Source organism: Lissotriton helveticus, chromosome 11, assembly GCF_964261635.1.
Source record: "Lissotriton helveticus chromosome 11, aLisHel1.1, whole genome shotgun sequence".
In the NCBI taxonomy this organism is placed as follows: Eukaryota; Metazoa; Chordata; class Amphibia; order Caudata; family Salamandridae; genus Lissotriton; species Lissotriton helveticus.
The window spans coordinates 1119924767-1119948949 of NC_136072.1; positions in this window are offsets into that span (position 1 = coordinate 1119924767).

The following is a 24183-nucleotide window of genomic DNA, read 5'->3' on the forward strand; positions in this document are numbered from 1 at the left end:
TTGGCACTGAGGGCGTCATGAGTGGTGACAACCGTTATGGGTCACTGCGGGATAAAAAGAAAGTGTAAGTGACCTGCCACAACCAGCATTGCAACTACTGAGTTTCAAATTTCTAAATGGCATACCTCTAAAGTGATTAGAAGCCAAATTCCATTGCATCGCGCTAAAAAATATTCTCAAATAGCCTATTCCATCTGTGACACAGGCCGAAAATTATCTATGGGTTTAAGGAGAGATCAGTTAGATCAGACAGTACCTTCAGCAAAGACACATAATACTGTCTGTGGATACACCTCACACTTGCATTTGGCACACGAGTAAAAAGCGTAGTGCAAACTCGCCCTAAGGGCGTCATACTTGTTGACAAAATGATAGGTCACTGTGAGATGGCAAAACACAAATTAATTACAACTGGAAACTAAGAATGCACCAAGGTTAAATGGCATACCTTAGAACTGATTAGAAGACCAGTTTGTTAGGGCATCAGGTTACATGAATTACACGTGAATTAGCCGTTTCCGTGTGTAACAAACTAGCACCGGTGATTAAATCAGGAGCTCGTTTTATAGCTGTTATTCGGAAAAACTGCTCCTGTGACTGAATCCTGGATGGAGAAAGTCACTGTTTAAAAACGCGTGAATCCGCTACTCGAGGTAAGAAGATTAAAACCGGCACAGGGATCACTTACACATTGCTCGGAAGCTTCTCTCAGTCGACTTCGTGAGGCAGATATGTGAAGTCGGGGGCGAGGCCACAAACTAGTGAGATGCTTCAATCATGGACTCGAGTTGCACGCTGAGACTGTTATTTGAAAAATGCTCCTGTGACCGAGTCCTAAATAAAGAAAGCCACTATTTAAAACCGTGTCAATTAACTAATCGAGATGCAACGATTGATACCGGCAAGGGATCACTTACATCTTACACAAAGGCTTCTCTCTGTGAACTCCGTGAGGCAGCTACGCGAAGTTGGGGCGGGGCCATTATTTATCAACTATTTCAAAGGACATAGAAGAGTTACTTAAAGACAGCGAGATTGAGGACGGGACTCGTCCTTCACCAATTTTTTCAGGATTTCAGGGTTGAACCCGTTATTAAATGGAATCACAGGTGGTGAATTGGAAAAAAATATATTAATAGTTGCCATATCATACATGATGATGTAACCATATAACAATAACAGATACCATCAGCTCGAGCAACTCTCACACAGGAGGTTGTACACGAGTCATAAGTGAGACACAGTCTATTTATGATTCTCAATTCAATTCAAGTGGTAATAGCATATTCTTTTTGTGATACAACTCATCCAATCACTCTATGGAAAATTACCAATGCAGTTAGGGGGCCCATGCGACACTCGTGCACTACTCGAACATGAGAGTGAAAAACGAGCCACTTGCATATATATTGGCATATTTCAACTTGTGCACTTCTCTAAACAAGAGAGTGTAGACGAGTGTGATGTACACATTTATCTTGTCAAATCGATGATGTTGAACCAGAGGTGTAAATGTCTGTGTTCAATTACAGAATAGCGTGGTGTGTCTAAATGGCCACAGGGATAAAGATATATCAGCCAAGTGCTGCTAGTTGTGCCAGGCTACTGTCCTGTTCGTTTAGTCCATTTTTTATGGAGTCCAGAAGGGACATCCATTTTGATTCACGTGTATTGAGAATGGTCAGTAGGTTACCCCCTCTTCTCCCTAGGGTTACCTTCTCGATGACCAACCATTTTAAGTCAGACACCATATGTCCTGCCTTCTGCCAATGTTCTACCAGTGGCGCTCCTGATACTTTACAACGTAATCTGCTACAATGAGAGGAAATGCGGGATTTGATTTTTTGTTGTGTTTGTCCAACATATACATGATTGCAAGGGCATTGTATGATGTAAATTACACAAGTCGAATTGCAATTTGTGTAATGTTTTAAGGTGTAGACACGTCCACCATGAGCAAATGTCTTTGTCTGAATGGTAGTGTCACATGCCGTACATGTGCCGCATCTGTGGTGTCCAACTAAAGGGGGTAAGTTCCATAAGGTGGTGAGTGTAGGTTGGCTCACTGGCTCCAGGTAGGAATGAACCACCAGATCCCTTATATTTTTAGCCCTTTTAAAAGAGTGGAGTGGGAGGTCCGATTGTTTTATCTCGTCTGCCACCAGAGACCAGTTCTTGTTGATTATTTGTTTAATCTCATTGCTACGTGTTGAAAAGGAAGTAACACAAATGATACGTTCTAGTTCCGTAGGATTAGTAGCATCAGGATTCAACAGGCTCTCACGTGGGTTATACCAGGCCCGTTTTCGGGCTCGTCTAACCATTCGTGCTGGGTATCCACGTGCAACGAGACGTTCATTTAGAGTCTCAGATTCCTTGATGTAATTAGCTCGACTCGAGCAGTTTCTTCTGATCCTCAAAAACTGTCCCACCGGCAAATTGTCTTTGAGGCCACGAGGATGGTGGCTCCCATACTGCAATAGGGAGTTTCGTTCGGTGGATTTCCTGAAGAGTGTAGTCTGTAGGTGATCTTTATCCACATAAATTGAGATATCCAGGAATGGGATGGTCTCATTACTGGATTCCATTGTAAATTGAATGTGTGGATTTCTGTGATTGAGCCAATCATGGAATTCTGTTAGATGTTGTTTGCTACCGTTCCAGATGCATAAGACGTCATCAATATATCTGACCCAGAGGGCCAGACATTTCTGAAATGGGTTGTTGGAAGAAAAAATATATTGTTGCTAAAAATGATCCATAAAAATTATGGCCACATTTGGAGCAAAAGTAGCCCCCATGGCTACTCCCTGGGTCTGCACGTAGAATTCATCCTGGAAGATAAAGAAATTTTGCTTCATGGCAATACTAAGCAGATCAAGTATGAAATCTGTTGGAACTTGGACCGGGGCTGGTCTTTTATCCAAAACCTCTCTTATTACATCCAGAGCATCCTGTTGAGGAATGCTGGTGTAAAGGGACACAATGTCACACGTGACCAGAAGTGAAATGGATGGATCAAAGGGCCTCTCATCTATTAAATTGATGGTTTGAGTGGTGTCACGGAGATAAGCCCTGGTGGTAAGTGCAATGGGCTTGAGGAAAAAGTCTATGTATTTACACAAAGGTTCTAGTATCGACCCACAACCCGACACGATGGGCCGTCCAGGGGGGTTGTCCAAGTTCTTATGAACCTTGGGTAAGGTGTAAATCGTGGCCAGGCTTGGGAATTTCTGATTTAAAAATTTGAATTCCTGCTCGCTTAGAAATCCTAGGTCGAGGCCTTTCTGTGTGGTGGTCAAGATCCGAGCAGACAGGTCTTTGGAAGGGTCACTTGGTAGTTGTAAATAACTGACACCATCTGACAATTGTCTATATATTTCTTCTTTATATTTGGAAAGGTCCTGCACAACGATAGCCCCGCCTTTATCGGCGGGTTTGATGATGACTTCCATATTTGAACCCAGCTCAATATTTTCTGTCCCAGTCCTGACCCTGGTGCTCTGGCTCATGAAAAATACCCAACTACATCCAAAAGACACCCGAAGGAACCCTTTCTCTGCAGGTCTTTGAAACTCAGAGTAGGGTTTACATACAACAAGGGAAGCCAACTCTCAACACCCCATAAATAAAGAGTAAATACAACATCTGGACACCTTTGCAAATAAAAGGTCACCTTCCTACAAATCAGCCTAATTTGTAAGAATGATCAGTATGCCATGCTATGAGGGAGGAGAGGCTCTGAAGGGGTCATGACCCTTCAAAGGGGAGGGTGTGGCTTTGAGATCAGCCCCTGCTGGAGCACTAACATCTAATTCAATCAAGGAAAATGCCCCACTCCCCCCGCCCCCTAGTTTGGTGGTAAAAATATCAACAATGATTGAGGCACTGAACCCGGTGCCCCTATACCTACTACACTGTTGGTATCTACGCCCATTAACCTTGGTCCTCACTGTGTGATAACATCTTAGTGAAGACTGCTTGGCTTGGGTGATACCCAGCGGCACAGTATGAAATGGCTGATGTGCCCCAGGGAGAGATGATGGCTCGGCTGGAAGAGCGCCTCTAGAGACCAGCCGCGTCCAGGTCATTCATTCACTCAACCTCAAGTCTGCACAGAAAGTAATATGGATGACTATGTCTAATGTACTTGACCCAAAGGTTGCATTAGAAACAAAGGGGCAGATTTAAAAGCCCCTTGCGCCACTTTTGCGTCACTTTGAACACGGGAAAAGTGACGCAAAAGAGGCGCAAGGGGCTTGTAAATCTGCCCCAAAATCTGTACAGAAAAAGAGAGCACAAAGGACTGGGGGTGGTGGGGTGGTGGGGTAGGGGAGGGTGTGCTGCGTGCAATCCATGCAGGAAGAACGTGTCACCGAAAACAAGGAAGGCCGAGCACGAGGTCATTTGAAAGCAGGTGAAGGAAGGGCTACTACAGCTCAGAGGCGGAGCTCCTGCTCCCGGCACAGTTTCAAACTATTCCTGAGTGTCCCAGGTAACCATGGCGACAGAGGCTGTGTGTGCCGAGCACCAGGAGCAGAAACAACGAATATCAGCAGATGGAGGTGCATTAAGCACCTGCCTCTTTTATATATTGCAATTTTTATTTTTCCCAGTCCAGCCAGTGAGTTGTTGCATACATAAAAAGCATTTCGTAATTGTAAAACAACAACTAACACACAGACATGCATATGTCGGTTATAATGAAGTATGTTGTCGTTTGAGGAGGGCTCACTTTATTAGAATACAGCAGTGTTAAAACTCACTAATTATCATCTCCTCGGGATTGAGAGTTAGACACCTAAATGCAAATGCATTTACTCTTCTTGCTCAATGAACCCGTATTGGTGTCGCTGCTTTTGTCAACAGATAACTTCTATTTCATATGCAGCTCGCCTTACGTAGCACCTTAATATAGAGCTCCGGGATCAGGATCTAATACCCCCCATTGCCCTCCCCATCTTCCTTGCCCCCTGTGAGATTAAACAAGGTCTATTGATCAATGCATTCATGCGTAATCCTTTCAGATGTAGTTACACAATTTAGGGTAATGCAAAATGTGCGTAATTTCCTTTTGTGTAATTACAGAAAAGTTGGGGGAAATGATTCAAAATTATGCATAGTTATTTGAGATGCAAAATCTAAGTGCTTTATTTTAGCGTGAAATGCATTGTGAAGTCAATTTTTGAAATAGCAGAAAAAGCACCATTGCCACGAACACAAGCAACTAGTGTTCGGATTGTTTGTGTCAGTCATACACTATAATTATTTGTTGCTTTTATAGTGCATTCTCCCGCATGATGCATGGGAATTGCAGGCCTATTGCTGGTTATCGCTGATTTTTGTATCGCGATTGGTCACATCGCAACTTTTTTCGCCTTCGTTTTATGTGTTTTTTCGGCGTTGCGTTGGTTTTAACGCAGTCATTTGACTTGTTATAGTGTGAGTATCGCATGTTGCCGCCGGGTTGAGAATACTACGTTGACACTGTGTTATTTTCCCACGATAGACTATGATATGCAAAACTGCGTTAAGCTTATTTTGCAATAATTAACACACGTTTTTGAGAATATACCCCACAGTGTATTCCTGCTGTATTCCTGCCCTGGCACACGGCAGTACATTGAACCTCGTCCTCATCCTTGCCGTCAAACTCTCGATGAACAAACAAGTTAACACCGTGACACAAGCCACCTACTACATCCTCAGAATGCTTTGCAAAATCTTCAAATGGCTTCCCACACACACCAGACACACTGTCACCCAAGCCCTCATCACCAGCAGATGGTAACACGCTATATGACAGCATCTTTAGCGACCTCACTCAAAGACTTCAAGCAATCCAAAACACTGCTGCCAGACTCATCCAAGACATCCCCAGGAGGGCACACGTCATGTTCCTACTCATGGAACTGTCATGGCTGCACATCCGGAAATGATACAAATTCAAGCTCCTTGCCCATACCTACGAAGCTATCTACAACACAGGACTAGCCTAACTTAAGGACAGACTCCAATACTACCAACCGTCTAGACATCGATGCGCCACTTCTTTCTGTCTCGCAAGGAATTCCCCACATCCACAAAAGCAAGACAGGAGGATGTGTTTTTTCCTTCATTGTGACCAAAAGCAGGAATGAACTTACTCCACACATTCAGAGCCTTATTCCATTCCTCAACTTCCAAGATACAGAGGGACGTCGATGAACAAGACCCTATGAGCTATGACCAAAGCTTTGTACAGAATTCTTTTCTTTAGGGGTATCTAATGTAAGGAGTGCAATTGACGACATCTGGGTGTCTGATGCAGAAGCCCAAGAATGAACCGGGCAGGAGCATTCTGAACAACTTGAAGTCTAACAATCACATAGTCAGGGAAGCCCATAATTTAAGACATTAGCAAAGTTCAGCCTTGATGTAATAAGGGCATGGACCACCACCTTCCTAGAAGGTATAGGGAAAAAAAAGGATTCATCTAAGACTTGTAGGAGTCCTAAGCATATTTTTACCACTACTCACACTTGTGGTCAAAAGAGGATAGGAGGTTATCGAACCTCATCCTGAGATTTTTACAACCGCTGAGAGGGATGGTGTAAGCGGGGCCCTATCAGTCAAATAATTCAGCCACCAGTCCTCATGAAAAGACTCAAACAGAATAATCTCAAATGTATCCATCTTACACATTAAATGACTGGCCCTAAGTCATTCCTGACTGGTATGGTGGCTCAGTGGACTAATGCGTCCACTACAGAAGCCTGTGTTCAACCTCATAGTCACATGTTCAAATCCCAGTGGGTCCACTCAGCCATTATTCCATCTGAGGTCAGTTCCTTTGATTTGGGCAACAATACACATTTGTTATTCAGCGCAAAGATGCCTAGGGGTGAATGTGCGCTTTACCAATATACGTTATTAAAAAACACGGTAAGGCAGACCTTGAAAGGACAGCAGTCAACCTCAGCTGCCCTCATGAAAGAGAGATAAAGCTGGGTATCATCAGCATAAAACAACACTTGAAAATCAAAAGATTTCACCAAAACCTCCAAAGGGGTAAAATAAACCCTAATAAGAGGTGTAGTAATGGAACAACCCTGATGCACCCCAGCGGAGAGAGGGGCTTTGATCAAAAGAACAAGGGCCCATCCAAACCGATGGACCATGATTCTGCAAAAATGATCCAATCCAGTCAAGTGCTAGACCATCCACTCCAAGAAGATAGAGGAATTGCAGGAGGAGCTCATGCTATATTGAACACCGCAAAGAGGTCAAGTAAGATCAGTGCCACTTTTACACCCTGATCGAGGGTTAGTTTAAAGCATTCAGTCAATTCAAGTAACGCCATCTCTGTAACTGTGTTTTGGGTGAAAACCAGAATGCCAGTAGATGGAGATATTGGACAAAATCTAAACTGAATCAACACAGCCACATGATGTTGAGAACATCAAAAATAGGTTTGAAACCTTCAAATGCTAGGTACTTAAGGGAGTTGACAATTACAAGCGCTAAGGCATGGCAGCTGGTGGTAGTTCCCCACCTGAGCTCTATCTCATTTTATGGGAAGAAAAATTTGGGCCATCCTTAACGTGTCTGGAGTAAAAATGAAAGAAGGTCTTGAGATCGGAGGAATCCAAGGTGAGAGATATGAGAATTGTAGTGGAGGTACATGTAGGTATTAAAAAAGTTGATTTGGCTGAGAATCAATATCATAGCGAAGAAAGACATTTAATTTTCTGCACATGTGCACATTGATCCATGCAAGTGGTGTCAAACGGGATAACAGCCCTCTAACATGTATTGAAATTGGAATACAACAATCATAATACATAATAATATTGATTATGAAGGGTTGATTTGTCTACCCAATACCCTAAGGGTGATCTGTTACAGCAGTATGATAAATGTTGTTTCTCATCAGGAACATGACACTGAGGATCTCTTCAGAGCACCAAATAGAGCAGTTCAGTACACACAGATCCACATAACACAACATTCCTGTCTCTGAGAGGCCACCAGGTGAACACACCTGCACTCAATTGACCCTAGGATGTCAAGTAATCCTGCTGTAGTAAAGACTTGTAGTGATTATAGAATTTTCATGAAGGAGGGTGTGGCAGTGGATCCATATGTTGAGCGCCAAGCAGGGCTTTATTTGTAAAAGAGAAATAAGAGCCAGACTCTCATCAGGAGGCCACTGCAGCTTTCGCCACACATTGCCCCTGCTATGCTGCCAATGATAAAAACAACACAAATACTAACCATCGCACTCCTACATGTATGACAATTTGGACTATTATAGGCCTCCAAAGCTATAAGAATGGTTTGGGCATCTGGTAATAGCCATTTTTTAATGTATATTGAATTAACAATTAAACGTTGCTGTGGTCATCTCTAACTTATCCAACAGCGCCACCCTATGGCTGACTGTCACAAGCTGTGATGTTGGCAATTAAGAGCGGGTGCCAAGCTCAGGAAACCACCGGCTCAAATTAAACACTGACGCCAAGCTATTCGTAATGATGAAAACATGTTTTGGATGGTGTTCAGTTTGAGGCTTTCTATTCTCTGGATCACCAGATGACTTGTGTTCATGGTTTCATACATTACTTTGTCAATTCTGGCTTTTATTCTGTGTTGCTGCACCATTTGAGGTCACAGATTGGTGGCCTAATTTCCATCCTCATACTGCATGGTTGTTGTAGCAGAACAAGGATCTGGCATAGCATGATATATCAGCCTAGCTCTGCGGCAACCACAGTGGAGTACTGCACAGTGGGAGTGGGAGCTGCTGCAATCGACCAGTGAGAGCTTCACCTGTCCCTGGCTGTTAATGTAGGTCTCGCCCTATGTGCAGGTGCGTATGAGATTTTATTTTTTCAAGCTCGAACAGGTATGTACTGTGGCTACTGGCATTATTTTGTTGGTCTTCGTGTTTTGTAGTGTTTTATGACTTTTCTTTCAGTACCTACAATTTCAAGAATCTCTACCACCTACTTGTGTCTCAAGGCTTTTAATATGGTGTGTCCCACACATTTGTAATGACCTTTCATTCTTGTAATTGGGTGTTATTAACCACATGCTACTTTTTGCACATAGAAAATGTTTCCTGTGGTAAATAACACATGTATTAACTAACATATGTGGACTCTACAGACATGGTATTTAACACGTGCTAAATATCACTTGCAGCTTTCAACTTGTGATCACATATTTCATTAAAGTTGTGCACAATTTACTAATATGCCCAACTCATATTCACGGGCTAAATATAATTTTTAAAAATATGTTTTTTTCTTTTTAAACTATCTTTGTATTCAACATTTCATTACAGTTTCACGATAAAATCAACACAATACGGATAGCTGAAATTATAGACCCAGGGTGTGAGGAAATTGCACACCAATTTCATAACTTCTATTTGTCATGAACTGTGCCACAAAATGTAATTATCAGTATCAATCCCAATCGCCTAACATTTCAAATGGTTTCTGTTAGTCGAGGATTGCATTAACCTGGATAGAAAGAAACCTAACATAAATCTAAAATCATAAGAACAAACAAGCAAACGTTGTATAGGGGAGGCATTGGTATACTTCCACAACTAGGTATATGCACTTTTGGAAGGTAGGCTGGTGAGTATGGGGCAAAAGGCTCACACATCTATCCCACAAATCATTCAGATTCATAATCCATCATTCAGAAATCATAATAGAAAAAGAAGGAGAAACTGCGGTCAGTCTGACAACTTAGAAAATGTATTCTAAACATGAGGGTCGTTCAAAGGGGCATGTCATCTGATTTTGCATTTAATTTCACCAGAAGCATGATCCAATCACCTTGTAGAATAGGTCTATCAAGCATTTGTTGTTGTGCAATCATAGATGTTACTTCCACCACTTCTGGACCCCTCGACTCCCCTCAACCACTCTAGGCATTTTGTTTGCCCTCCCTTCAATAGATATGTTGTGATTCTCTAGCACCAGTGATAGATCTACAAACCTGCACACATTTGCATGTTTTCCTTATTCTTAAGATTCCTACCAAGCAATCAAAGATCCTGAGACAACTGCAGCCTCAGCCAAGTTAGATCAATAATCTATCCAGGATTTGGGACAAGTATTTCTGCATCATCCCACAACCCAGACCATAAGGAAGAAATCTGCCCGTGAAGAGACACATAGTGGACACATATCCGAGGGCCTTTGATAATTCCACGCTATTTGGAGTAGAAAGAGGTACACTCGAGGGACATCATTAAACTCTGTGTATTTAAGATGTTGGTTTCTACTAACTCTCTTCACACAAATGAGAATATGTGACCATACATCATCTCATAATTCTGTTTATTGGTTCATGTCCCATGCACCATTCTCCTATTGTTATCTAAATAAAATACAGGATTAGCACAGAGCAGAGCAAGGAGACTACCTTACTGCACATTCCCTGAGTTAAAGACAGTAATGTTTTGCTCCTAAGTGGTTCCTTCCCAGATACTCCCCACATCCGTTTGACAGTGTTTGTCGTTGCAGTAGACAAGAAAAACTGTCCACTATGAAGCCCAACATCTGTGCAGAGGACTTCAAAGGAGCTCAAAGCCCATCTTTATTGAGGTCTCCAACCACTTCTACACACCTCCCTTGTCCTAGGGGCAGATTGCTCTTCTGAAAGCCATCCATCATCTATCTCCACCTCAAATCAGAGAGGTGAAGAGACCTGCAATCATTTAAAGAAGTCTCCTGTGACCCCCAGAGGAAGGGATGTGAAAAAAAGACAATAGCCTGGGAAGAATCAGCATTTTGGTGATCGCCACTCGACCCATCGGAGACAACGGCAGCTGTTTAAAGGAGAAGGAAATATTTGAACAAATATTATATTTAATTATTAAATAATTATTTTAAAACCTAATAAACTTGAATTAAGAAAAAATACACACAATTTTAAACTGTATTTCAAGAATAATAATTAATGTAAAAAAAATCTACATAGACGTTTTAAGCAAATATAATACATATTTACTAAAAATAAAGGTTTTACTGGTTGTCAGTTTTTTAAACATATTATAATTATTTAAGAAATTGTATTTATAAATTAAACACAAATATTTGTATTAATTACCAATGTAATACACATTTATTTCATGTTTTAATATTCTCCCATGTGTATATTAAATGCTGTGCATAATTTTAGTTTTACATTTTATATTAAATATTTAAAATATTTATTAATAAATAATACACTTTAATATTTTTCTCTATATTTTCCTATAGGAATATTAGCTATTTGGTAGTGGAGAACTCTCCTTAAGCTTAAAAAATGATTAGGAAGTAGCTTTTGAATAAAAAACTCCTTTTCAATGAGTATCCACAAGGGAGAGGACATGTAAGTAAGTCTACATTTAGGTGTACATTTACGCTCTAAAAGGTGTGTAGCAAAAAAGTGTGTCATAATAAAACATGTGTAGATTTCCAACTATGTGAAGTAGTAGAGATTCACGTGAGTAAATTTACGTGTGTTCATTTATCTTTGTGAATCCGATCCGTTCTGTTAGCTGGAAATTGCTGAAAATTAATGGTTTTGAAGTCATGTTTATTCATGGCTGAAATTCACATTGCCCAGTAGGTGGCAGACTCGTACTGTGCTTACTGTGCAGAGGCTGCAGAAATGACACCATCTCCGCTCTGCTAGTTCAGGTGCTGTGGTCTAGTCACTGTTAATGGAGAGCTCTCTTGTTTGGGCTGCTCTGCACACTTTGCGTTCTGTCATAGACAGGCCCTTAGTCACACATAGGGGTGGCTAAAGGCTAAACTTGGCTAAGACTTTAAGGCCATATTATCAAGAAAGGGCGATACATTACCGCCGTTTTTATCGGAAGGAAACTGCCGCTAAAGCGGCGATAATAGGCTTCATAATATGCCCTTGTGAATTCCCATAGAAGCCCAGGTTCTGGTGTTACCATGGGCTTCTATGGGAATTCTCTAGGGCAATTATTATCGCCGCTTTAGCGGCAGTTTCCTGCTGATAAAAGCGGCGATAATGTATCGACCTTTCTTGATAAAATGGCCCATAGTTTTTCTGGGTCAAATTCCAGACAGCACTCCCCTTTCCCTGCAGATTAATGCCCCCATTTACCACCTTCTTTAATCAGGTGGTAAAAGGAAGACCAGGGGACATAGCAGGGTGGAGGGTGGTGGAGACGGTGGGGAGGATGAGAGTGACAGGGCAGGTAGTGATCTGGCAGTGAAGAGAATTACATACCCCCCATGTTGTAGGAGGGGTTCACATGGGTTTGATACTCTCTCACCAGGGGGATAATGGTTCAGGAGCCCCGTGCCTGTCATGATTAGGCCCTGTGGTACCTTCCTTGGAGATACCACTTCCTCGGATTTATAATTCAGGCCTTAGACAGAAACTAGAATGACTGTGTTAATATTTCATGGATCTGAACATCTGGAATCCCTGGCCTACTGGACGGAATTCTCCTGATAACCATTTATCAATATGTAGTATTTAGGTGTGTTGTTTGATTCCATTGAGTGCTACAGGTCATTGTCTGATCTGTCTATAATCTATTTCTGCACATTTTCCATTTGAGTGACCTGCAGATTTAGAATAATGGGAAGCGAAGACCACTGGATGTCCAAGTTCAACACTTCTGAACAGAGAAGCAAATAAAAAGAATGTGCCTGAAAGAGGTACACAGAACCCATCTTCCTCAGCACAGGGGCACCTGGTGACATATTCAGGCAGCAGCAGTGCTTAAAGTTCACTTAAAAGAGGACCTTGGATGGTAATTCTTTCCGCAACCTCCGAGCTCAGCTTCTATGCTGCTCAGATGCCCCCGTTTAGAATGTTCCTCTTCTTATGTTATCACTACATACATTTCTTGCTTACAAAACCTGCTGTTGGAAAGTAAGACTCCCCATCAATATCCTGAATGTCTGGTATGGATCCCGCCTGCCTTGGAACAAAGGGGGCACACCTGCTCCAGACTATCACTAGTGTTGGTTTCATCGTTGTTGGACTTGGCCCTTCTGGCAGGTTCACCCCTAAACTTTTTGCTTATGAATGTGAATTGGTGGTAGTGATTTTTGGTGTCTGCGCACTTTTTCTCTGTGTCCCAGGGTAAAGTGCGTGCGTGTAGTGAGGCTGGCCTGCCCTCCCATAGGAATGCATGGGGAATGTGTGTGACCATGTTAGTTCCTGATGCGGGGGGGGTGCTGGTGCGAGTTTGGTATGTGCGGACTCGTGTGGTTAAAGGCTGCGCAATGATGTATGGGGCGTGATTGTGTCTAGTATGGAAGTGCCACTTCTAGAAGTTGACATGTTTGTATAATTTGTGTCTGGCTTGTGATTGGCTGAAGCTGGCTGGTGAGCCTGGCTCCATGAGTCATGATGGGTCTGCCCAGGTAGTGAGTGTTGAGATTAGCATGAGTGATGTGAGGGAGGAGTACACCTGGGACCTGAATGGGGCTGGGCTTTCCCCACACAATGCTGGCTCCGCCCCCTGTGGTGCGTCTAATGACCCTAGCCTGCCTCGTGAATGGAAAGGGTGGCTGAGGAAAACAAAGTGCTCCAAAACCAGCTGTGACTGGTTTGTCCCCCACCCTGCACCACCCAGACAAAGGTTTTTACTGTATAAAAAGGGGCTGTGTCCCCTTACAAAATGTTCTCTTGCTGATCTTACTCTAGAGGGGGGCCTGCTGCTGCTACTGGGCACCAGGAGGACCGCCACTGGGGATTGCCTCCCTGCCTAGGAGGACCCTGTGAGCTGGCACCTGGGCCCAGCCCTGCCCCCCACCTCCTGAAGGACTTTTGCTTATCTTTAGGGACTTTGGGACTGAACTTTGCCCTATAGTGCCTGGAAGTGCTGGATTTCTCTCTTTAGCGCTTGGGAGCGCTTCATTTGGCCACTAGAACTTGGGAGCGCTGTAACTACCCCTAGCGCTTGGGAGCGCTTTCAGTTCGCAGCCGGTGCCCACCCGGCATTTTCCCCGCAAGATTGCTACCTCACGGAAGCCCACCCCGTGTTATGTATTATTCAATACGAGTGCCACCTTGTAGTTTATTTTAACTTGGAGGAAACCGACCCCTCGTTTGGACCCCGGGATTCACCGCCGCCGGCCGGGTTTGCCAAAGGAACCAGGGCTCGAGGTCCCTGCGCCGTCCTAGGTACTCCGTGCCCTGATTGGCTCCAGCCTGCCAGGCCTCCCAATGCGTCAGAGGAAGGCTGCGTTGGGATTGGTTCCCGGCTCGAGGGCTTCCCCAGGAAGCAAGGCAGGCCCCGGAGCAGAGAGAGGGAGCGTGCTGGCTCCCCAGCGGGGCTCTCCGGAGGAAGAGGCCCCGCCGCCGCCATTGTCAACACCCGGCCCTCAGGAACAGGACCGGGTGAAAAGGAGGGCGCCGCTCTCGCCGAGAAGCAGCGCCGAGGAGAGACCGGTGAGTAAGGGCTCCTCCTCCTTTGTCCAGGTTTCTCGGAGTAGACCCGCGGGTCGCTCCAACTTGGGGGGCATTCTTTACTTCGCCCATGAGGGCTCCGGGGGACATCATTGTTCGAGCGGGGCCGTCGGGGCACATTGCCAGTGCCCGCCCCCTTCCTGCTAAAGTGATACCGGCATTTGGTCATTTAGAGCCTGCGAGGCTCGATGGGGGCATTTTGGATTGGTAGAGCGGCCCCGGAAGGCAGCGGGTCGCTCCCACCTTGCCCCACAGTGTTTCTAGAGCCCCGAGGCTCCTTGGGGGCATTTTGGGATTCAGAGTCCCCGAGCGGGACTCCAACATTGGGGCCACATTTGCTGCAGAGCCCACGAGAGCCTCCAGGCTCCCACGTTGTCTTGAGCCCCATTGTTTATTTAGAGCCCAGAAGAGATCCTACAGCTACCCAGCGCTTAGTGGGCAGCTGCTCCGTTTAGGCCCCCCTGACATTGGTACACAGGGCGTACTAGCCCCAGAGAGGTCAGATGGCCTGGGGACAGTTTGAGGTTATACCTTATGTGATTTCTGTGCAATTGTTCTTTGCGCGCACCTTTGAATGTATGTTTATGCATCATGTGTTTTCTTCTCTACACCCCAGAATGTTGTGATGCATCATGTGTAATGTGTTCATGCTTATACCCCTACATGTATTGTGATGCTTAGGTGGTTGTTCTTCTAGTATAGGTGTAATAGTGAGGTCCTGGTTCCCTGCGTGACATTCTCCTAAGGTGGTTAGGGTTGCGTAGGTGGTACTTACCTGTTACCAGTGGTTACTGGTTGTGTGCTTTTTTTTCTATCTGGTTCTACAATTGTTCTATGTGTAGAGGCTTATCCCTACAGAGTGCTAATTCTTCCAAGTGCTAGTTCTAAAAGTGTTTCTTCCTGACAGTGGTGCCCGTGCCCGTGGTCCTGTCTCATGCACCTAATCCCCTGTAAATTCTGCCCGTGCCTATGGCACATTGTAAAGTGTGTATTTATTATCTAATGTGTTTTGTACAATACAAAGGCTATTTTTTTATAGAACGTTGTGTGGAGTTTTCTTTGTGGTGGGCCTTGGGTGTTGTTGCTGGGGGTGCGTGCGCAAACACTTAACTTACATAGCCTCCGAGTTTAGCCTTACTGCTCGTGTCACGTTACCAAGGGGGTGAGCAGGGGTTATCTTGGCGTGTAACTCCCTTGCCCTGACGTAGGAATGGTGGTCTCTGACTGGTTTTGGGGCAAGCCCTAGTCAGCCAGAGATCCCATTTCTAACAATCATCCTGTGTAAAGACTGTGTGCAGCGGGGAGGAGAGACTCTTCTTAGATACATCCTCCTGGCCCCCTCTCAGCTCCAATGGAGTCTGGCCTGTGTCTGCCTCTCCCACCACTGTGAACATGCTGCTGCCTTTCCTACATCCTGCAGCTTGTCCAGTATCTTTTATCCTGATTCCAAATCAAGGTATCACCGCAAGGGTGTTCTGGCCTAGTAATCAGTGGTACTTTAACCAAATAGTGCCGCAGCCTGTGGGGCACCCCTGGAGCATGTTACTAGTTTCTGGCAGTATTACCCTGTCTCCCCACACACAATATATGCATACACTCATCAATGTCAAAGTCTCTCTGGGGTCTCACAAATGTTACATTTACTGGGATGCTAGAATAAGCAATAAAGAACAGAATAAACCCATCATAGTCTTTATTGCTACTCAGCAGCGGGGTTAAAGGTCAACAGAGCAGACTGTGACCTGCCAGTTAAACTTATCTGGAAGAGAGCCCGAGGAGAGACTTGTATCGACCCAGAGGACGAATGGATGAGTTAAAATATTCAGTCCAAGTATGGGAAGGCTGGTGTTCACTCTTGTAGAACCCACCAATGTATAGTAAACTGCGAGCACATTTGCATGGAGGGGGGGGGGGGCTCCCAGCCCTGCAGGGGGTTAAAGGAAGAGCTCGGTGATCTGTCTGCATCAGAGACCAGAGACCTGCTGCACTCTGCACCATGTCCTGGGCCCCCCTCCCGCTCCTCTTCGCGCTCAGCGCCCTCTGTGCAGGTCAGGGCAGGGCGCGCGCGCCTCTCAGTGTTCGGCATTAAAACAAACAATAATAATATCAACAATTATCATTATGCACTCATCAGTAAAGTATATCTGAGATATTGTTTGGAATTCATCTTTTGTGATAATCCCATCCTCTCATTCCAGGTGCGGCTGCGCAGTATGTGCTGACCCAGCCGTCCTCGCTGTCCGTGACCCCCGGACAGACGGCCAGACTGCCCTGTGTTAGCAGCGGGTTCAGCATCAGCGGCTACTGGATCCGGTGGTACCAACAGAGGCCCGGAAGCCCCCCCAGGTACCTCCTCTATTACTCTTCTATTTTAAGCAAACCCTCCGAAACTCCAGACCGTTTCTCGGCCTCCAAGGACCCCTCCAGTAACACCTGTCACCTGCTCATCACCGGGGCCCTGGGGGAGGACGACGCGGATTATTACTGCAAAGCAGATATCGGCGGCAGCGCTTTCCAATATCACAGTGACTGAGGGTGAAGAGGAACTGAGACAAGAAGCCCCCTCGGTCTGTCTTCCTCTTCGGACTAGATGCCTCTGCGGCTGTTTGTCTGAACAGTGGTTACTTTCTAGTCAGTTGACACGTTGTTCTGGGGGTGGCAGTGCCCAAAGGGCTGGTCTCACACAAACCAGCCACATTTGTAAGAATTATCAGCATTCCAGGCAATGATTGGGGTGACTATCTAAAGGGTCGATGGGACGGCGGGGGGAGGGGGGGAGAGATTTGGAGATCAGCCCCTGCTGGAGCAGCAACATCTAATTCAAACAATGAAAATGTCCCCCAGCCCCTGATTTGATTGGTAGCAAACATCAGCAATGATTGAGGCACTTCACCTGGGTCCTCAACCTGTGATGACGTCTTAGTGAAGACTACAGGTATTGGGTGACATGGCTGCTGTGCCCCAAGGAGAGACGGCTCAGCTCGAAGAGCGCCTCTGCAGACCAGGCGCGTTCAGGTTATTCATTCATTCAACCTCAAGTCTGCAAACAAAATGATAGCAATTTTCATTTTACCCAGTACAACCAGTGAGTTAATATACAGGAAAAGCATTTCATAAATGTAAAATAAAAGCTAACACATAGAACTGCATATGTTGGCCATAATTATGTTTGTTTCGTCTGAGGAGAGCTAACTTTATTAGAATACAGCGGTATTAAAACTAATTATCATCACCACAAGATTAGAACTTTGACACCTTAAATACAAATACCTTTACTCTTCTTCCTCAACGAATCTGTGTTGCTGTCACTGCATTTGTCATCAGGCAGCTTCTATTTTATGATCCACACAAACAGAAGAGACAAGAGATTACGCCTTCCCTCACTCTCTGGAGCAACCTATACAATTCAATACACAAGAAGAACTAAAAACAAGCATTTGCAATGCAATAGGTCTCGCATTCACGCAAGTTTGAGCTATTGGCATTGTAAATGACAATGCCTTTAATTTATGTTTTGGGTTTGAAAACATAAATAAAAGGCATTGTCATTTACAATACTAATAGCTTAAACTCTCTCAAATGCGAGACCTAATGAATTGCAAAAAATTGCTTTCTCGACCCCTTATAAATTGTAAATTTAGAGGAAGAAACCGGCCTGCACCATCTTCAAAGTAGTGATAAATAGTGCAGTGAAGAAGATTTGTAAGAGTTGTAAATTACACAGACACAGAGTGTGAAATGAGAGCTACATATGATCTGAGCTATAATCTGTTGCACCGCAGACCGTGATTCGGCTCGCGGTGCTGTCCGTTTCTTCCTCGCGGGCCGCGATGCAGCCAGCGGCGCCGCCCTCTTTTCTTCAGACGCGCCGCAGTGCTGCACGGCAGCTCGCTGTTGCTGTTTTGGCATCGCGGGTGCATCCCACAGCGCCTGTTCTCTTTTTGTGTCCAAAAATATACAACAACATCTCAACCGGATTCAATTATAAATAAATACACTTGTACGTACAAGACATTACAGGACGAACACAAAAGAAGAGAGGCTACGAATCATTCATTGAATGTGCTAAAGGCATCATATATTTAGAAGACTGGGTTATACACAGCAGTTGAAACAGCACTGTTAAACAAAAATGCATAGGCAACCCTAGAGGACTGAGTGCACATTGTGCTCATGATAGGATGTGACGGCGCAAGTGACACGTTGAAAAAACACAGCGATAGGCGCAAGGTGAAACGTAATATACACTATATACAAAATGGTTGGTTCAATACAGTGATTTTGTTAGAGGGATTAGCTATAATTCAGTAGCAGCTTCATGAACCAAAGGGAGACGTGCGCCACAAATTGCACTGGTGAGTCGACGGCGTTTCGATCCTTTCAGATTAGGATCATCATCAGGACTGGAATGGGATGTCAAGTAGGTAGGTGCAGGTCATTTATGCACCCCAGGAAACAGGGGTAGAACTTGGGATATGGTAGTAGCATCAGGGGGCGTCTGCAGATGATGGCGTGCCATGGGAATCGAACCGTCCGGCAAAACTTGGGGAGGCAGGGTCGGAGCCCCAATCCACTGCATGAGGGACAAGTAGATTCCTAGACTCAGCGTGTGTGGCGGGAAAAACAATCCACAATGGATTGCCCCAAGTTCTGTCAGACGGTTTAATGCCCGGGGCACACCATCATCTGCAGACGTACCCCCTGACGCTGCTACCTCATCCCAAGTTATACCATGATTCCATAGTCTTCTTCCCAGAAGGCCATGAGAAGTATCTGCTCTACCGATTCAAGATGACAACCTTTCTATCCCATCCACTATCCTTTTCCTTATCCAAGATGGTGGTCACTCACTTCCTGTTTGGTCATTTCCTGTTTCTGTTTGGTCACTGCCTGATCCTCTTTCATCACTTCCTGTTTATGAATATTTAAAGTGGTGTATCCTTCATGAACTTGCGTTGCAACACTCTTCGCTCCAGCTGGTGGGTCCTCGCTCCTGTTGGTATCCTGTGCTCCTGCATGCTGTATCTGTTTTTTATGTGGCCTACCTTATTCCAGTTAAATTCCTGGCCTTTCTTTTCTCCTTCTGGAGCTTTCTTTCCTTCTTCTTAATTCCTGAAGTTCTCACTTCCACCTGGCGTTTCCCTAAAAGTTTTTTTTCCTCTTGGGACTCCTTTGGGAGGGCACGGTCTGCTTTGGCTATTTCATTGTCAACGGCACCGTGGCTACCAGAAGGGGTCGTCCTTACCTCGGCAGACCAGAACCCTCAAGAACCGAAGTTGAGAAACTCTCCAACAGGCCACAGCCGGTAAGAACATCACAAGTCTTGACATAAACACTAAAATAGCGCTCCAACACTTTTTGCTCAGTGATTACACTGTCACAGCTCAAGAGGAACAGCGGGAGGAGGGGCATTTTCTGCCCTCCCCGTGATTTGAGTGTGCTGTGTGGTATTATGTAATTTCATTGCTATCTTTGGCCTAATAAAAAACACTCAAACTGTAGTAGGACGTCGGCATCACCTCTTAGTTCAGGGCAGGTTGAGCTTTAAGACAGGCATGGAGGGAGAGAGGGATGCATGGCCTCGGCTGCAGTTCCGGCCTCGTACAATGCCCCTGCTATTATTAGTGAGTGAGAGGCGCTGAGGTGGTGGTATTGGTATAGATGTGATGGTGATATTGGTGATGGTGATGGTATTGGTGGTATTGGTGGTTTTGGTGGTGGTGATATTGGGGGTGATGTTGTTGGTGGTGGTTTTGGTGGTAGTGGCATTGGTGGTATTGGTGGTGGTGATATTGGTGATATGGGTGGTGGTGGCATTGGTGGTATAGGTGGTGGTGGTATTGGTGGTGGTATTGATGGGGTGGTATTGGTGGTGGTGGTATTGGTATTGGTACAGGTATTGATGGTGGTGGTGGTATTGGTGATGGTGGCATTGGTGGTCGTATTGGTGGTATTGTTGGTATAGGTGGTCGTGGTAGTTGTATTGGTAGTGGTGGTGGTAATGGTGGTATTGGAGGTGGTGGTATTGGTGGTGTTGGTATTGGTGGGGGTGGTTGTATTGGTGGTGGTGCTATTGGTGGTTTTGGTGGTGCAGTATTAGTGGTGGTATTGGTGGTATTAGTGATATTGGTGGTGGTGGTATTGGTGTTATTGGTGGTTGTAATGGTGGTATTGGTGGTGGCATTGGTGGTGGTGGTATTGGTAATGGTATTGGTGGTATAGGTGGTGGTAGTGGTTTTATTGGTGGTGTTTGTGGTGGTGTGTTAGATCTGGGGGTCTCTAGTTGGCAGGGGTAGGTACCAATGTCCAAATAGGGACCCTTGCTTCTAGTCCGGGTAAGGGGGATACAATCTTTAGATAACCCCTGCTCACCCCCTTGGTAGCTTGGCACTAGCAGACAGGCTTATCAAAGGCAATGTGTAAAGTATTTGTACCAACACTCACAGTAACACAGTGAAAACACCACAAATGGACTCCACACCAGTTTAGAAAAATAAATGTATTTAATATAAACTAAACAAGACCAAAACAACAAAAATCCAACATACACAGATCAAGAATATTATTTACAAAGAGTTCAAGAGATTGCGTCAAAATAATCCACAGTTGCGTCACGTTTAGCCAAAAGTACCTTTAGATGTGACAAAAGTTCCAAATGAAAGCTACAGCGTTGAAAAACAAGCAATGCGTCACTCCTGAGAACCTGGGGAGGCGATGTGACACAGAGGGCATGTTGTGACAAATCTGGTCTGTATGGGGACGGAGGCGATACCTTGTATGGATTCCGAGGCGCAGGTTCCACAGGAAGCGTCTCGCAAAAGCACGATGCGACGATCTTCGGGATGGAGACAATTTCAGGTGTGGCGGCGATGCGCAGCGTTGATCTTCTCCACTCACGGCCCTTCGATGCGATGGCTCTGCGTCGATGTTCGCAGTGACGTGATGCGGTCCGCAAGCAAGCACTGCAGCGATCTCACCCAGCGACGACAGGCTCTGCGACGATGTTCGCAACAAGAACAACAACCGGGCCGATGCATTCCGCAAGCAAAGGATGCGTCGGCTCTTGCAGCAGAAACAGGCGCAGCGATGATCTCGATCTTCTCGGCGGTGGGAATTTCTTTGCACTGTCGAGGAAGTGCTCCGCAAGCGAGCGACGCGCGAACATTTGCAGATTGTCTTAATTTCTTCTTGCCCAGCTTTCCACACAGAAGGTACAACTTCCAGAGGCACCACAACTGGACCAAGCACTCTAGGAAGGACATAACTCATACAGCAGAGTTCAGGGGGAAGCTGGGGGTGAAGTCCTTTTGTTCCTAGGGCTTCTTAACAGGGAGCCAGCTCTACTTAGGCCCTTGGAGATCTCTTCAAGCAAGGGGACACAGCAACAGCAAAGTCCTTCCCCTCTCCTTGGCAGCAAAGCAACTGCAGGTCAGCCCACACGTACACAGCAAGACAGTCCTTCCTCTTCAGTCTTCCAGCTTTCTCCTTGGCAGAGGTTCCTTCTTGATTCCAAGATGATCTAATTTTCTGTAGTCTAGGATCCTGTACTTATACCCCAAAAAGTCTGTGTTCCCTTTGTGCAGGAGGGATCTGAGCCCGGTCTGAACCATTTCTGGGTGATCCTTGAGCACTTTGTTTTCCTGGCTTCTCCTTTCCTTTCAGAGAGAGGGGCAGGGTCGTCAGCCGCCCAGCAGGAGGTGGAGCCAGCATTGTGCAAGGCAGGCACAGCCCTATTCAGGCCCATGTACTATCCCCTCCCACCACTCTAGATGCAGATGGAGCTATTCATCCCAGGGATGGCCCACTCAGCCTCTGGGAGCCACCCAGCCCCTGTCACTCACAAACCAGACAGTCAATTCGCAAACAGGTCAAGGCACACAGAAAGGTCAGACAAGAAAACAGCCACCTTCTAAAAGTGCTGTTTTCAAACACAGGATTTAAAAACAATCTTTCCTAAAAGATGTGTTATTAAATTCTGAGTTCAGGGATACCAGACGTTAATGTCCTTTCTTCCTTCTATGGGAAGATATGCAAGTAACCACTGTACACAGCATTCCCCATTATAGTCTATGGGCAAGATAGCCTTACAATAGTGAAAAACGAAAATGGCTGTAATTCACTACTAGAGCATGTCACCCACACTAGTACATGCTCTATCTTTCACATACACTGCACCCTGCCCAGGGGGTTACCCTGGGCCTTCCATAGTTGTGTCCAAATTGTACAGAAAGGGAAGGGTTAGGCCTGGCCAGTGTAGACACTGGTCAGGTCAGCATGGCAGTTAGCAATTGCACACAGGCACTGCGGTGGCTGGTCATAGACACCATTTTAGGGCTACTCATGTGGGTGGCACAATCAGTTCTGCAGGCCCACTAGTAGCATTTGAATCACCAGCCCTGGCACACTCAGTGCACTTTGCTAGGGACCTACTGGTAAAGCAAATATGCCAATCATGGATTACCAATCACAATAACAATTTATACAGTAAGCATATGCACTTTAGCACTGAACAGCAGTGGTAAAGTGCCCAATTCCTATTGCCAACAACCCCAGGTCAGGAAAAATAAAGGAGGAAGAAGCAAAAAGTTTGGGCATAACCCTGCAAAAAGGGCCATTTCCAACATGGTGGTATTGGTGGTGGTATTGGTGATGATGGTATTGGTGGTGGTAGTATTGATGGTGGTGGTGCTGGTATTGGTGGTGGTATTGTTTTTGGTGGTGGTGGTGGTGGTTTTGGAATTGGTGGTGGTGTTATTGGTGGAAGTTGTGGAATTAGTGGTGGTATTGGTGGTGGTGGTATTGGTGGTGGCATTGGTGGCATTGGTGGTGGTATTGGTGGTGGTGATGGTGTTATTGGTGGTGGTGGTATTGGTGGTGGTGCTATTAGTAGTATTGGTGGTATTGTTGGTGGTGGTATTGGTGGTGGTGCTGTTAGTAGTATTGGTGGTATTGTTGGTATTGATGGTGGTTATTGTATTGGTGGTGGTACTGGTGGTATTGGTGGTAGTGGATGTATTGGCAGTCATATTGATGATGGTGGTATTGGTATTGGTGGTGGTATTGGTATTGGTGGTGGTGCTATTGGTGGTGGTGGTATTGGTGGTGGTGGAGGTGGTATTGGTGATGGTGGTATTGGTGGTGGTAGTGGTGATGGTGGTATTTGTGGTGGTGGTAGTATTGGTGGTGGTTCTATTGGTGGTATTGGTGGATGCATTGGTGGTGGTGGTGGTATTGGTGGTGGTGATATTGGTGGTGAAGGGTATTGGTGATATGGGTGGTGAGGGCATTGGTGGTATCGGTGGTGGTGGTATTGGTTGCAGGATTGGTATTGGTACTGGTATTGGTGGTGGTGGTATTGGTGCTGTTATTGGTATTGGTGGTGGTGACATTGGTGGTGGTATTAGTGGTATTGTTGGTATTGGTGGTGGTGGTTGTATTGGTAGTGGCATTGGTATTTTTAGTATGGTATTGGCAGTGGTGGTGGTATTGGTGGTGGTAGTAATGGTGGTATTGGAGGTTGTGGTATTGGTGGTGATGGTGGTGGTATTGGTGGTGGTGGTGGTAATGGTAGTGGTGCTATTGGGGGTGGTATTGGTAGGGGGGCTATTGGTGGTGTAGTATTAGTGGTGGTATTGTTGGGGGTGGGGTGGTGTTATTGGTATTGGTGGTGGTGGTAGTATTGGTGGTGGTATTGGTGGTGGTTGTATTGCTTGGTGGTGGTATTGGTGATGG